We start from the raw sequence: 14,350 nt of genomic DNA on the forward strand, positions 1-14,350 counted from the left end.
TCAGTGTATGAGCTGGGGTTTCAATAAAATTATTGAGGAGAATTCATTAATTCTACTCAAAACTGAAGATTTCACTGCTGGTATATTATTAAAAACAAATGTAACATAACAATTGGTGCCACTGTAACTAATATTCTAAAAACTGTTTGACTTGCGTTAAAATATTTGTTCTTAATATTAAAAAATAGTCCTTCAAAGGATACAGGAGCAAGTGTTAGTGCATTGTGTTGGTTATTTAATTCTCAATAATTAATTTGACATAAGAATAATTCATGCGTAAATAATAATTAACTGTTTTGATATTTAATTTAGCTAAAAGTAGATAATATAAAATAAAAATTCATTAAATAGTACGTCTATATTTCATACCTTTAAAAAGACTATTAAAAAATGTACTCAATTTTGTTAATTTCAAATATTTTCATATCAAACAATTTAAACTTTAACCAAAAATCTTACCAAAAACATAAAATAAAAAATGCTTACTTCAAACCCTTGAACACCTTTGGGAAAGTGTATTTAAAACCTTTTTACCTTATTTTATATCAAAAGTAATTAAGCGAAATGAATAAACTTGAATTTGTAATAAATCAGAGTCCGAAAATGTCCTGAATTTGTGTTGCCTCTGGATGAGACGGCTAAAAAGGTTGAAAATAAATACGTTCCCTGGTAAATAATTTTTACTCTGCATAATATTGACTTTGTTAATAAGTTCCGAATCAGTTCCAAAAAAAGCAACTAAAATATTTAAGTCGCATTAATAAAACGAAAACAAAAACAATAAAATGTGACCTAAATCATTATAAATTTAGTGTGAAAATCTAAGATTAATAACTGTTTGCAAATTTTCACAATTAGTTTTGGCCACAAATCTTGGCAGATTTTTTTGCAGAATAATAAAAAGAAACTGTGTGGTAACTTTCACTTTTAATTCGAAGCAAATAAAAGTGGAAATTGAAATTAAATTATGATTGCAATACTTCACAACGAGAAAAGATGCTTTCTCCATATACGGATTTGTGATTTCATAAGAGAAAAATATTTATCAACAAATATTGTTAAGTCAAGCATTTTTCGGCGCAGTCACAAAAAAAGCTACATATTTTATTGAGACATTAATTAAGTCTTGATTGTTTTAACAAATCCATATAGACGACATTCTAAAGATTTTCTACAGACGACATTTTTGAATGGAAGAACGAAATGGAATAACAGATTTGGTTGTATTGTTATTATATAGTAGGCAGTTTTTAAACAATAATGCCCTTATCGTTGAGTATCGTAAGTATATCATTGCTTTAAATTATTTAGTCAAATTGTTACATTGTTTTCTAATTTGTGTATCGGTGGAATGTGTAGAGTGATTTCTAAGATTTATGGTGGTACCGTACATAGGGCTGAACTTATATGCAATACTATAGGTCTTTGCAGTTTCGCCAGATGTTTCCTTACTGCTGATATTTTCAATAATGCCCACTACAACAAAACTAAATGTATGTACAAAGATAAGTCTAATTATGGTTACTGCAAAAAATTTCGATTCTTCCATATAGACGTCATTTTAATTATTGACTGAAAAAAATTCCTGAAGTATTGTTGTATTGTTGTTATATAATACTTGGGTTTTAAAAAAAAATATTGTGATTTTCGTGACTATAATTTTTGAATGTCTAAGCAATTGCCTACACTCCTTTACTCACACTGCCATTAAGTTAAGATATTATTTATTTGATATATTTGTTCAAACGATGTATTGTAGATTGTGTTGCAGATTAATATATATTTTTTATTTAGCATTGTTATTACATACTATACTACATACCATTTATTAAAAACATTTTTACAAATATTATTTGTAGCGCACCTAATTATTTTGTTAAAAATCTTCCAAGAATAATACTTTTCTAAAAATTTGGTATCTTAAGTAGAATTTAATATTAAATTCAAATTAAATATAAAATATTAATATTTTTGTTGGCATATTATTTCACGTAATGTGGGTTGTGGGTGTAGGTAATACTTCAAGTGCATATTCAACTATTTCCTAAAAATACTTTCAAAATAATATTATCCTGAAAATTTAAATTTTTAAATAAAATTTAATGATAAATTCAAATCAAAAATATGCATTTAAAATTTTTGTGACATAATATTCAAAATTAAATTTAACTTAAATTATATGCGTATACGTTATAAGTGAGATACATGATAAATAAATATATTATACTTCTTAAAATACTTCTTAATATAATGCCTTAGGAAATATTTCACTTTTTTATTAACATTTTATAAAGAATTTTAATTTTATTCTTAATAAGAACTGAATTTTTGTAGAATATTTTGAAAAGAAAAAATTTGTTTTTAAAAGAATAGTTTATATTAGTAACTAAATAAGAATAATTTTAATTAATTATATTAGTTACAAAATACTCAATTTAATGTTATTTCAATTTAAACCTTGCGATACTAGAAAAACACAGCTGCGTTCATTTTGAACAAAGAGGTATAAAAAGATAATATTATCCAAGTCGAAAGTAACGAGGTTAATAATGATTCAGGATGACCCATATACAAGGATACGTCTAATTTTGGTTATACGATATATGACCAATATAGTATTGTAGTTATAGTACTTAAAGATTTAAAATGACTTTAAAAACTATATAAATTGCAATAATCACAGTACTATCCAGAAATAATAAATGCTCTAGAATTAATAAATTTGTAACTACTCAGTAATTATTTAGTTTCCAAAAAATAAATACCTTAACGTTACAACGGCTACATCCGCTCCTGTTTCAATTTTTGTCTTGGCTGTACCCTTTCACAAATTTATTTTTTATTTTCATAAATTTTATTTTCAAAAAGTTTTGTCTATAACTTAAAAACTTTTTAATTAATTAAATTCGTATTCAATAGGCCCTATGTACCGGGGTACACTTAAGGTATGAACAGCAAAGCCTTCACGTTGCCACAGTTGACGAAGAAATAAGTGCTCATTTTATTTGCCACAAATCAATTTAAATTCAATTAATGCTTTCGGTGTTTTCTTAACAATATTCTACTTAACTTAAATCAATTAAAACTGATTTAATGCGTTTATCATGCCAAATTGCCTTAAAAAAGAAATTGCGTTTGCATAATAAATTTAAAATGGTTTCTTCTCGTAGCCATGATAACAGAGCAACCGGATCCGAGGTCAACAATATAATGTCTGCATTTATGGTCCCATATAATTCAAAGTAAACATAAAAATAATCAATGTGGCAACATGCGAATAAATACTTCACCAGTACAACACTGACAATGCGAGTACCGTGTCCAATTGTGCCACGCCCGTAAAATGATTGCAATCAATTAAGCGTAAATCACACGTACACAATTTCATTTGTTTTAGTACTGCATATGGTCGAAATAGTGAATACAATTGGTATGTGTATGTAATGCATGTATGCATGTGCACGTGTGCGTGTTCTGTAAATAAATGGGAACATTTAAAACAGTGCCGATGCTACTTAAGTGTACCGCACCAACAACACTATATGGCTAAAAGCAATTCGTTGAACCATTTATTTCGGCATAAGTTACTCAATTACACACGCCATATAGCAACTTATGTGCACAGCATTAGCATGTGTATATGTATATGTGCTTTATTTTTATTTATTATTATTTTCGTGTATTTATTGTTTTTTTAAAGGCCATTACATTGTCATGAAAAATGCGTTAAAAAATCAACAACAACAAATATATCAACAACACGAAAGGCAATTATATGCATTTACGTTTATGACTCGGCTAAATGTATGCAACCAAAATGTCAATGTATTGTGTAATTGGCTTTAATACACGTTCTATTTGTGTTTGTGCTTGTGTTAATTTATTTGCACATATGCGTTTTTGTTGGTATGAACAAAAAAATATACCAAAGTCATTCCTGTCATATTTTATTTAATTAATGCATATTTACCATAGCATTTATAGATGAAATAAAATAAATCAGTGTATTTATTTACGCTATACTTGATATGCACACACACACACACATACACAACAAAAAGTTTAATGCATAAAAAATATTTTTATGTTTATGTTTATGTTTTTCTTTTTATTTTTATTTTTATTTTTATTTTTATTTTTCAATAATAAAAAGTCAACAGATGTCAAAAATTATTTTCGAATTTAAAACGTGTTGAACTATGGGAAAACTATTTGGAGATAAAAGATTTTCAGATGTTTTTAGTCTGCTTTGAATTTTAATATGTTTCTAATAATTGCTAAAATGAATTGATGTAAAAATAAAAAAATAACAATAATAATTAGAACTAATTCTTGGTAAACAACAAGAGGTAAGCTTAGTAGTTTTAAAACTTATATTCCTAACAGATCCCTTAGTATAAATTATATCAAGACAGATATCATTTGCTAACATGTCCAAAAATACTTGTTATTCTAAAATTTTTCTGCTATTTGAACAATAAATTCTACTTAATATGTTGAATGCTCCAGCGATGTGATTGATAAACACGGAGTCCGTAATTTTTAAACGTGATTACCTGCGATTAAGGCTCAACACCTCGGAGCTCTGAACCCAAGAATCAATATAACGCTTCCATTGAAATTCCGCAGTTGCCAAGTGAAACTATAGATTTGATAAAAAATTCCTCCTTAGGAGAATATTATCTTCGGATAGTGAGGTCTATCCAACACTTTTGATGTTTTTTGGACTCAGCACCCGTTTATCAAATGCAACTGCACACCGAATGAAAGTAATGAATAGAGTTTTTTAATTCTGGATCCTTATATATAGTCATTTGATTTTTATTATGAAACAAATTTCATTACTAATACTCTAGAGCCAACCTCTTTACTGCTTCTAAAGTTTTGTGATAATTTATGAAGACAAAGATAGATATAGTTTATAATTTGTATTTATATTCTGCATTAAGTCACTTATTTATTTACCAAAATGGATTTGAATAATAATAATAAATAATTACTTAGCAGGAGTGTCACTATTTATATTTTGAGCTTAATACTCAGTTGTCGTTTAAAATTGACCGTTTTACGTTCCTGTAATGGTACTCATAGCATTGTGACAAGACCAGTTTTCCCAAAAAAAAAAGATCACTTGTTTCGAAGTGCTTCGAGCGCGAACAACTTTTGCTAAATGTGGTTCGTCTTAAAAGTACCATACAGTCGTTTACTGTTCACGTTCCATCCCATACGCGTATATCTATGATTCGTCATCTGTTACAGTCTTACACTCGTATACGTCTTTTGAAGCATCGCCATTGTATTTCTTGAGCATTTGTGTGCACCAATCAAAACGAGCATATTTTTGAGATTTTGTCAAATGCTGAGGGAACAAACCATTCTCACGGCTAAATGATTGTGCAATATTTTATAAATGCCTAGTGAAGGTAGACTAGTGTCTAGGGTTCCACAGTTTCAATCTAACAGTACGTCGTCCGACTCGTATCAGTTTTTCACAGCATCAATGTTTTCTGTCAGAACAACTGATTTTGGCCGAGAATCAAGAAGCGGACCAGAGTTTAACAGTGGCAAAAGATGGAGCTTTATCGCCGAATTTGGAAGTAAGTTAATCGATGCATTATGGTCTTGATAACCCACGTTCACGTCGAAAATCGTAATAACTCATCGCACCAAAATTTTCTCTCGTTAGTTCTACTTTTTTTCAAATACTCAATTTACAAATCACTGTAAGGCCGTGTGTGAGTTCGAGTAAACTGATGGTAAATTGAGGGAAATAGTAAATAATGTCGGTATGGCAGCAAATGTTGGTAATTACCAGAATTTCGAGTAGGGTAAATTAAATTAAAATTAAATAAAATTTAAAGTTAAATAAATAAATAGATTTGAAAACTTTTAAATATATAAATATTTACATAAGTGCAGTGCAAAAAATCCCAATGAAATTTTAATTCACTTTACCTTAATTTACTCGAACTCGCACACGTCCTAAATAACCCAAATAACACTCTTTTGAGAAAAAATCTGAGTTAGGTTACGCTTAATAATATCAAACTTTCGCATGAAAATGTCAGTTGACACTTGACAACAATCAGTCTTGCCAAGGCTCAAAATATAAATAGTGACTCTCGTATAATTAAAAATTAATGACTTTTGTGTATTCTATTCAAAATAATGCATTAGCATAACACTTAGAAGTAGTATTGTAGCATTATAGAAATACAAGGCAGAGATTAAGTATATATTAAGTAATACATTATACTATTTCAGTGTCAACAACTTGGGAATTGGTTGCCTCATATTAATATAAAGATATAGAATATTTTGCAGTATATATTAAACTGCAGAACAATCGCGCATAGGATACAATGTCTAGAAATACAAAAAAAAAATTATTTTAAGATATATTTGGAACTGCCATTAAGTCAACTGAAGAAAAGAAGAAAATAAAGAATTATGTTAAAATTAGTAATATGATTATTAAAAAGTTCACCACAGAAAAAAATCGATGGCATGATGTTAACGATATGCGCAAATTACTTAGGTGTTGCGATTCTAAAGCACGCTTTCTGGCTAGCTCATCTGCTTTGCAGTTGCCGTAAATATCGCTATGATCGGGAACCTAGATTAGAGAAATATTGAGGAAATAAAAATCAATAATGAAAAAACTAAGGCTGTGTTTATTATACGTAAGTGGAGACAGAATCCGTCGAGAGTGAGAGTAGTAGATAAGGTAATAAACTGGGAAGATAGCGTTAAATATCTTGGCATAACGTGGGACAAACGATTTACATGGTTTAAACATGTTCAACTGAAAAGAATTAGCTGTGTCAAAATTTTTCATCATCTCCAACCGCTATTCAGAAATGAAAATCACAATGCTAAGAACAGGAAGTTTTTATATAACCAAATAATTCGTATAGAAGTCTATATGGATGTGTAGCGTCTAGCAAAGCTTCAAAAACTACTATTCGCCAGCTAGAAATTGCACAAAGCTAGGCTCTGAGAAGACTTTTCAAGGTACCATGGTACATTAGGACGAATGACATCCTCAGGGACCTTAAGATTGATCCGATCAAAAAATACATAAAAGATAGAGCCCTGAAATTATTTGCGAAAACTGACATACTTACCAACACCGCGTTTTCCAATTTCAGAATGGTTACAGGCTCCTCGGGGAGGTATACAGATCTGAGGTCAATTATTGCTTAGTCTGATGAAGTGATAAACAATAATCCAGTCAAGGCGTAAAGAGGGCTTTTGAAGATAAATCGAGTTAATAAAGAGTAAAAGTGCTCAAGTGCACTGGCTCAAGTAGCTTAAACATAAATAAATATTGAGGTGCGTCAACATTTGGCTTAGAGATTTGAAATAGCCGTCTTAGATGTAAATTGGACGGAACTCAAGAATTTTAAAGTAAATTGATTGTCTGATAATATGTATATTGTATATATTCCTACCAAATATATCATCCATTTTTAAACAAGCTATAGTTTCCCTTATGACAATCACTTCTGCTTGAAAAATAATATAATGATTCGGAAGCCCATAATAAGAAGATTTATTCAGTTCCTCTGAGAAAGCTTCACTAAATACACGATTACTTATTTTGGCCGTCAGTGAATTTCCTGTCAAAGTTGAAAATGGGCGAGATGTAATCAATTTTGTTAGGAGTAAAGTTGAATAAAATAAGGAGGGAGACGTGTTCATAGTCACTGGCTCACCATTGTGAGGTAACTTTGAGTCTAAAAGCAGATGAAGCTGCCATTGTTTACTAATGATACATAGTGGCAGTAAGTAAAGCATAAGATCTAATGCAATGGATGTTGTGTTACACAGTGCCCCACTGATACAGAGTTCAGCTCTATGCTGAATCCTGTTAAGTACTGAGCAGTAAAAAGATTTGTCAAAAGCTGTCCACCACACAGTGATGCCATATAGTAGTATTGGTCTAATAACAGGTCTAGTGGTCTAATGATTGTATATCTTGTGATCAAAAAAGCACTTATTTACGGGAACGGTGATTCCTGTGCTTATCTAATCGGTATACTTTTTTTGGCAACACTATTATACACATTCTGTAAAAGTTTAACGCATATCGTACGATTAGTTTTTGTTTGACGGCTTTTTTGCCACCAGCCAAGAAGCGACGCGTTTCAAAGCAAAAAGCAAACAACACTGCAATCTGTCTGATCGGTGCACAACGATTTTCTAACACGATCTGCTTCGCTGATTCAACGTCTTCTTAAGTAACAGAAGTTGTTGGGCGGCCAGGGATCTTATCATGGTCCAAACTTGTACGACCATCTTTGAACCTTTTAAACCATTCGTATACTCGTGGTTGCGACACACACAAATCACCAAAAGCATTTTTTAACGTTTTTTAATAGTTTCGGCAGACTTGAATCCATTTACAACACAAAATTTGATGCACGCACGTTGTTCTAATTTTTGATCCATTATAAAAATCGCCACTCGAAAATTTTTCGACTTTTTGTATAGACGCCAAACAAAAAATAATCGTATGATATGCGTTAAACTTTGACAGAATGTATATAATAGTGTTGCCAGCGAGAAAATAAAAAAAATGTACCGATTGGATAAGCGCGGGAATTCAAAAATAGTCCTCTCATTCTTTTTTGATCAGAGGGTATACCATTGAGTGATGCGTAGTTGCAGCCCCCACCTCGCAATATCATCCACATAAGCAATAGTTTCACAGCCCACACGCGAGATTGAGCTTACTTTCGCATTTAAAATTATATTGTTTAAGGCTCCTTCAATATCTACGAAAGCGCCAAGACAAAATTCCTAAGATTTTTCAATTTGATATGCGAGGGTATGGAGAGCTGCCTCCGTAGATTTTCTCTTAGTGATTGGGATTTACAACACGCCTAAATTCTATATCTATAATTCTTTTTAGAGCTTTCAACATGAATAAATTGTACAGAGTCTCAGTCAGGGAACAGGTTTTTTTGTTTCCCACTTGCGATTGCAGATCAGCTACTTATGTGTGGTGTTGTTACTGAGTTCCTTTCGTTAGGTGAAGAGAAAACATAATTAATGACGCCATCTGATTTGACCGACCTATACATTCCCTTGGCTTCTTCTAGCTTAGTGATCTTCTACATAGCCATCTTAATCTCGTGGTTGCCCAACCAAATAAGCTCCTGAATCCGCTAAGAATCGGACGGTTTGCCTGGAATTCAAGAACACATTCTTGGTCGGCTTAAAATATGCTTTTTAGCAACGACTTTGAGTTTTCCGCTTGGCCATACCTCAGCAATTCTAGAGATGGCAGTGCGAAATAGATCAACAGAACGCTGAACCGAGTTTTATGCTTGGAAATTCCTTTAGGACATAAATATTTATATCCAAGTCTTTAAACTCAATTTGATTCCACTTTCCAGGAGTAATGGTACCATCCGGGTTATTCTCGTCAATTATCGCCATCAGGATGGAACGTTTGTGCATTCTATTCAAAATAGTGCATTGCTGCAGCACTAAGAAGAAGTATTGTATCATTTTAGTAATGCAATCTAATGATTATGTATAAATTTGGTAATCCATCGTAAGTGCTAACACCTTGAGAAATGGTTGTCTCATATTAATATAAAGATGTAAAATATTTCGCAGTGTATATTAAACTGCAGAATAATCGAGCTTAAACTACCATCGCTAAAAGTACAAAACCAAATTATTTTAAGATACATTTGAAACAGCTTTTAAGTTAATTGTTAAAAAAAAGGAATATAAAACATGAAGGAAAAATATCTAATATAATTTAATTTTAAGTAGCACAGTTTTTTTTTTGATATTAATAGAACTCAACCAAGATGTTCTGTAAATAGTTTAAATAAAGAAATTAAAAATTAAACGCTACTTTATTAGAAAATAGTGTTTTACTTTCCATTAAGGTTCAAAAAATGGTACAACTAATCTAATTAGAAGAATAGACCCTATTATATATTTTTAGATGGTATTTACTATAATGCAAGATTCAAGTTTCGCGTATTACTTGTAGATAGATGAGTAGTTCGAGATGCTTGCTATCGAGATGTTGGATGTAGACATTCATGATCTCAGCAATGTCAATTTGAGATATGGTTAATGGAATTGTAGCTCCGATGTGAGCTGACTTCCCACTTTGGAGGTTGGTTCGCTAATTGTTATTAAGATGGATATATATAAATGATGAAATATAAATGATCATCTTGTGTAGGTAAGAATCATAAGTTCGCCTTTAAAATATTATAGCAAAGTATCTATGGATAAAAACAAACTCTCAGACATTAAGTTCATTTTTTCTTATTACTCAGCATTTTAAACATTTTCCGGATTTTAGAAACAGAATTGAACTCTTGCGAGAATACTTTAGATTTTAGTGCATAGACAGAAAAATGTTTTCTTGTTTCAAATAATTTATTCTTATTTCCAATATACGAGTATTTTCCTATTTCCACGAACATAAAAAGTCCGATTTTATAAACAATAGTTATCTCTATTCAAATTAGTAAAAAAATAACATTAGTGTTGCTTTTGCTTTTCTTGATTACAACAAAGAAGAGAAAAACACAAAATAATATACTTAAGTAAATAATTTTCTTCATAGAAAAATAGAATATAGCAGTTATAAGAACCACACTATGTAGTACCGCATTTCTGTGGCTATGTTCTTTATATTGATCAATATTTCTTCTACAATTATTTATATTTCACTATTAAAAATGCAATTTCCTATTATTATTTGCCTTCTGGACTTCCTTTTATTATTCGTTTGTTTTGCAAATATTTCAATACCAAATTTCCAAACATTTTATTTGCTAATGAAAACATTTTCCAGCACTCATACGCAGTGTGTGCCTTTTGCAAAAAATTTTTGTACTTTTATTTATTTATTTGTTTTTTATGTTTTATTTTTTGTTAAACAATAGTAATGGATTTTTAAAAGCAAAATTCTAAAACAAAAAATATGTGTTAGTGTGCTTTGTCATGCAAACAACTAGCCATACAAATTGTATAAATTGCATATAGTCAGAGTTTTCGGTGAAAATAGGTAATTTTGCTAAAGGCCTTAGTAATATGGTTTTGGAGGACATACGAAACGAAACGCCAGTAAACTTAAAAGCAGCTGCGACAATAGACATGAAAAATAAAGTAGGCATACACAATATTTTTAATAGTTTTTGCATATGGTTACATTAGGGCTTATTTTAATTTGGCTGAATTAGTAAACACGCTTGTAAACAAAACAATAGCAAACGCAAAGTAAACAAAAACCAACTTTTTCCTTCGCTCTTTGTTTGGGCCTAAAAGTGTTTGAGTGTAGCACTTTTAATGCTACCGACTCGTCGTTGTACATGCATGTAAAGTGGTTGCCATTAATTTCGGAGGAATGCTCACATATACTGGCACATATAAACTGCTTTGTACATGCAATTAAGCAAACTTAACTACCGACGTACACAATCTATGACGTATATACAAGTGTAGTGCTGTAGTAAAACAGAAATAAGTAATACTCGGATATAGACAAGTCATTTCTGTAACTTTTCCTTGCAACAAAATAGCAAAATCTCTTTTTATAACCCACTCAGTTAGGCGTACTAACTTAAATACGCCATTTTGCTACACTTCGTAATTGGAGCGTAAGTGTAGTATTTACGTATGTTTTTTTATGGCTTGCACTCTTTGTAGATATATTTGTCTTGGAACTTAGTTTTAAATACCCAATTTTTGCGCTTAATGTGTTTTACTAGAGACCTACCGTACTTGTCTACTGGGTACTGCTTTGCTGTTATAAGCTTAAGTAAGCGTCGCATTATTGCCACACATAAATTAACACAAAATATTTTGTTTTACTTTATTGTAATGTTTATTTCCTACTTCATATATCTTTTGATTTTTTTCTTCTCCACATTACCAGGACTATTTGTTGTTTTAGTTAAAAGCAAAAAATTCATAAAAAAAGTCGTGGTAAACTGTAGTGATTTCCGGTTTAAAACAGTATTTATGCTTTAAAAGCATTTTTATTGTGTTTTATTAACAAGCAAAGTGTTGCCGTGTAACAATTTAACTATTTTATGTTTTAGTTTGTTGAGAAAATAAAAAAGTATATATATACACAGTTTATATATATATATGTAGTTGAGCTTCGTTATTTGCTTGTAATGTAGTGACATAAAAAATTCTATTTTGGTAACATAACAAATAAAATAAATTCTACAAATTTTATAACAAATGTAGTTTTCTTTACAAAAAAAACACGTATACGCCATGAACAAAATTATTTCAACAAAAAAATATTTGCGCATTTAAAAAAAACAAAAACTGAAATGCAATTTACCGTAATACAAACATAAAAATAAATTGTATTTGTAAACTGTGGGATTTTTAAAGCATTGATCAACACTTTGAAGTTACCCATATATTCAATCTCAACGGCATTTTTATTTATTTGTCTTTTTTTTTATTAAAAATCTAACAGTTTTACGTCATAACATCAATACACTATTGAAACAAAATTTTGAAATTTTTATCCAATATAAAGGGTGTGCATTATTTTATCTTGAAGGGACTAAAGGTAGTGAATCAGCGGACAAACTCACAAAAATCAATTTTATTACTCAATCCTGCGAACCAGAGTGACCATTATTTATTATTAATATGACAATAGTAACAATTAATAGATAAATGTTAAAAAAATCCATTAATCGTACACTGCAGGAATATAAACCTACTTTACAGGGCCATTGCTTTGTTTAATCATACGGAGATTGATGATGATAAGTCAGTGATTTTGTTACTCAATTCTGCAAACCCCAGCTTTATAGTGGCTAACAGAGCCAACTATTTTTCTTAAATAAATATCTAAGATATTCTGCTTAGAATAGATAAATTTTTAAAAATTTCAGCCCTTGGTATCCGCCAGGATAGACACTGAATTTGTTTTTTTAATACAAAATGAGACTCGTATTGGGAGAACAATGCTATGGTTATATGCGGATTACCTGATAGGAAATCAGGTGACAGAGTATTATGTTTGTCTGCAGTAACATGAGATGTATATTCACATTTTATGTGAGTAAGCCCAGCGTTGCTTTGGGTCATTAGGAAAATTTTTAAAACTAGAGTTCAATCTGTAGTGAAAATTTAAAAGTGATACTTTCTGCGTAACTGCCGTGCGTTTTTCTGATTTAGGAGGAAAATTTTTATTCCAAAGCTTCTGTTCGCCACAAATTATGAAGACGACATTGTGGCATATTGTACACTTTATACGAATGGCTAACACTAAAGATAATCTATGGTAAAGGTGGGTGCTCTACTTTTTTGGAAGCTTAATTCTGTAATATATCTTACTATATTTTAAATATGGGTGTTTTATGTATTATAAATTCAGCAATTGATTCACTGATCTGAAGAAGCATTTAGAACTTTTTTGATGAATTGCATCTGTACTAACGTTTAAAATGCATTTTGATATAAATTTTTTAATTTTTTGTGCTTTCATATTCTGTTATGACCCTATATATCTATATGTATATATACTCATATATGGGTATGTACATGCATGTATTTATTTGTAAACATATTTTTACAAATATTATATACTAATAAATTAAGTTGAAACCAATATTAAAAATACTGACAAATTATCGCCTATAGGTATTTTTGCTATAATAAACTAAAAATTTATTAAGTTAACAAAATAACAGTTTTAAAAGCTAACTGAACAAAATCGATGGCATATATTATTTTAAACTTTTCCTTTTGTGTGGGTTATGACTCAGTTAGTAGAGATAGAAAAATTAAAATTCATCAATCAAAAGTTTCAGTAAAGAAGAATAAAGTTTTAATACACCTGCGGAATTGATAGACTGTTATGGATATAATATATATTTCACAAGTATGTGTTTCTTAAATTCCATTTATATAAAAAAGTATTGGATCAATACCTTTGAACTCAAACTATATATGTGATTTTCCAATATTATATACTTATCCCCATGTTGATTCCATATAAAACCAGTAAGGATTATTTAATTATGACGGAATTGATTCTGCATATCGATATCGAGCCATAAGTTTTATACGCCTTCCGAAAATAATTAGTCAATTCTTTAAGGATTTCGTTCAAAAACCTAGTACAAAAGTAACTTTAAGATATTTCCTTAACCCACAAAATTTTAATGTAATTATTTGACACAAGTGTAATTGCAAAATACATATATTTTTTATGTGAATTTGTGTGCTTATGACACATCTAAAAGATTCTATGCCACAGCTTTAATATTCAAATAAGCATGGTTGATGTCATATAAGGATGAGTAATAGCCCATGTAAGGAAATTCAAGTG

This window comes from Teleopsis dalmanni, chromosome 2 (assembly GCF_002237135.1).
Source record: "Teleopsis dalmanni isolate 2A chromosome 2, ASM223713v2, whole genome shotgun sequence".
In the NCBI taxonomy this organism is placed as follows: domain Eukaryota; kingdom Metazoa; phylum Arthropoda; class Insecta; order Diptera; family Diopsidae; genus Teleopsis; species Teleopsis dalmanni.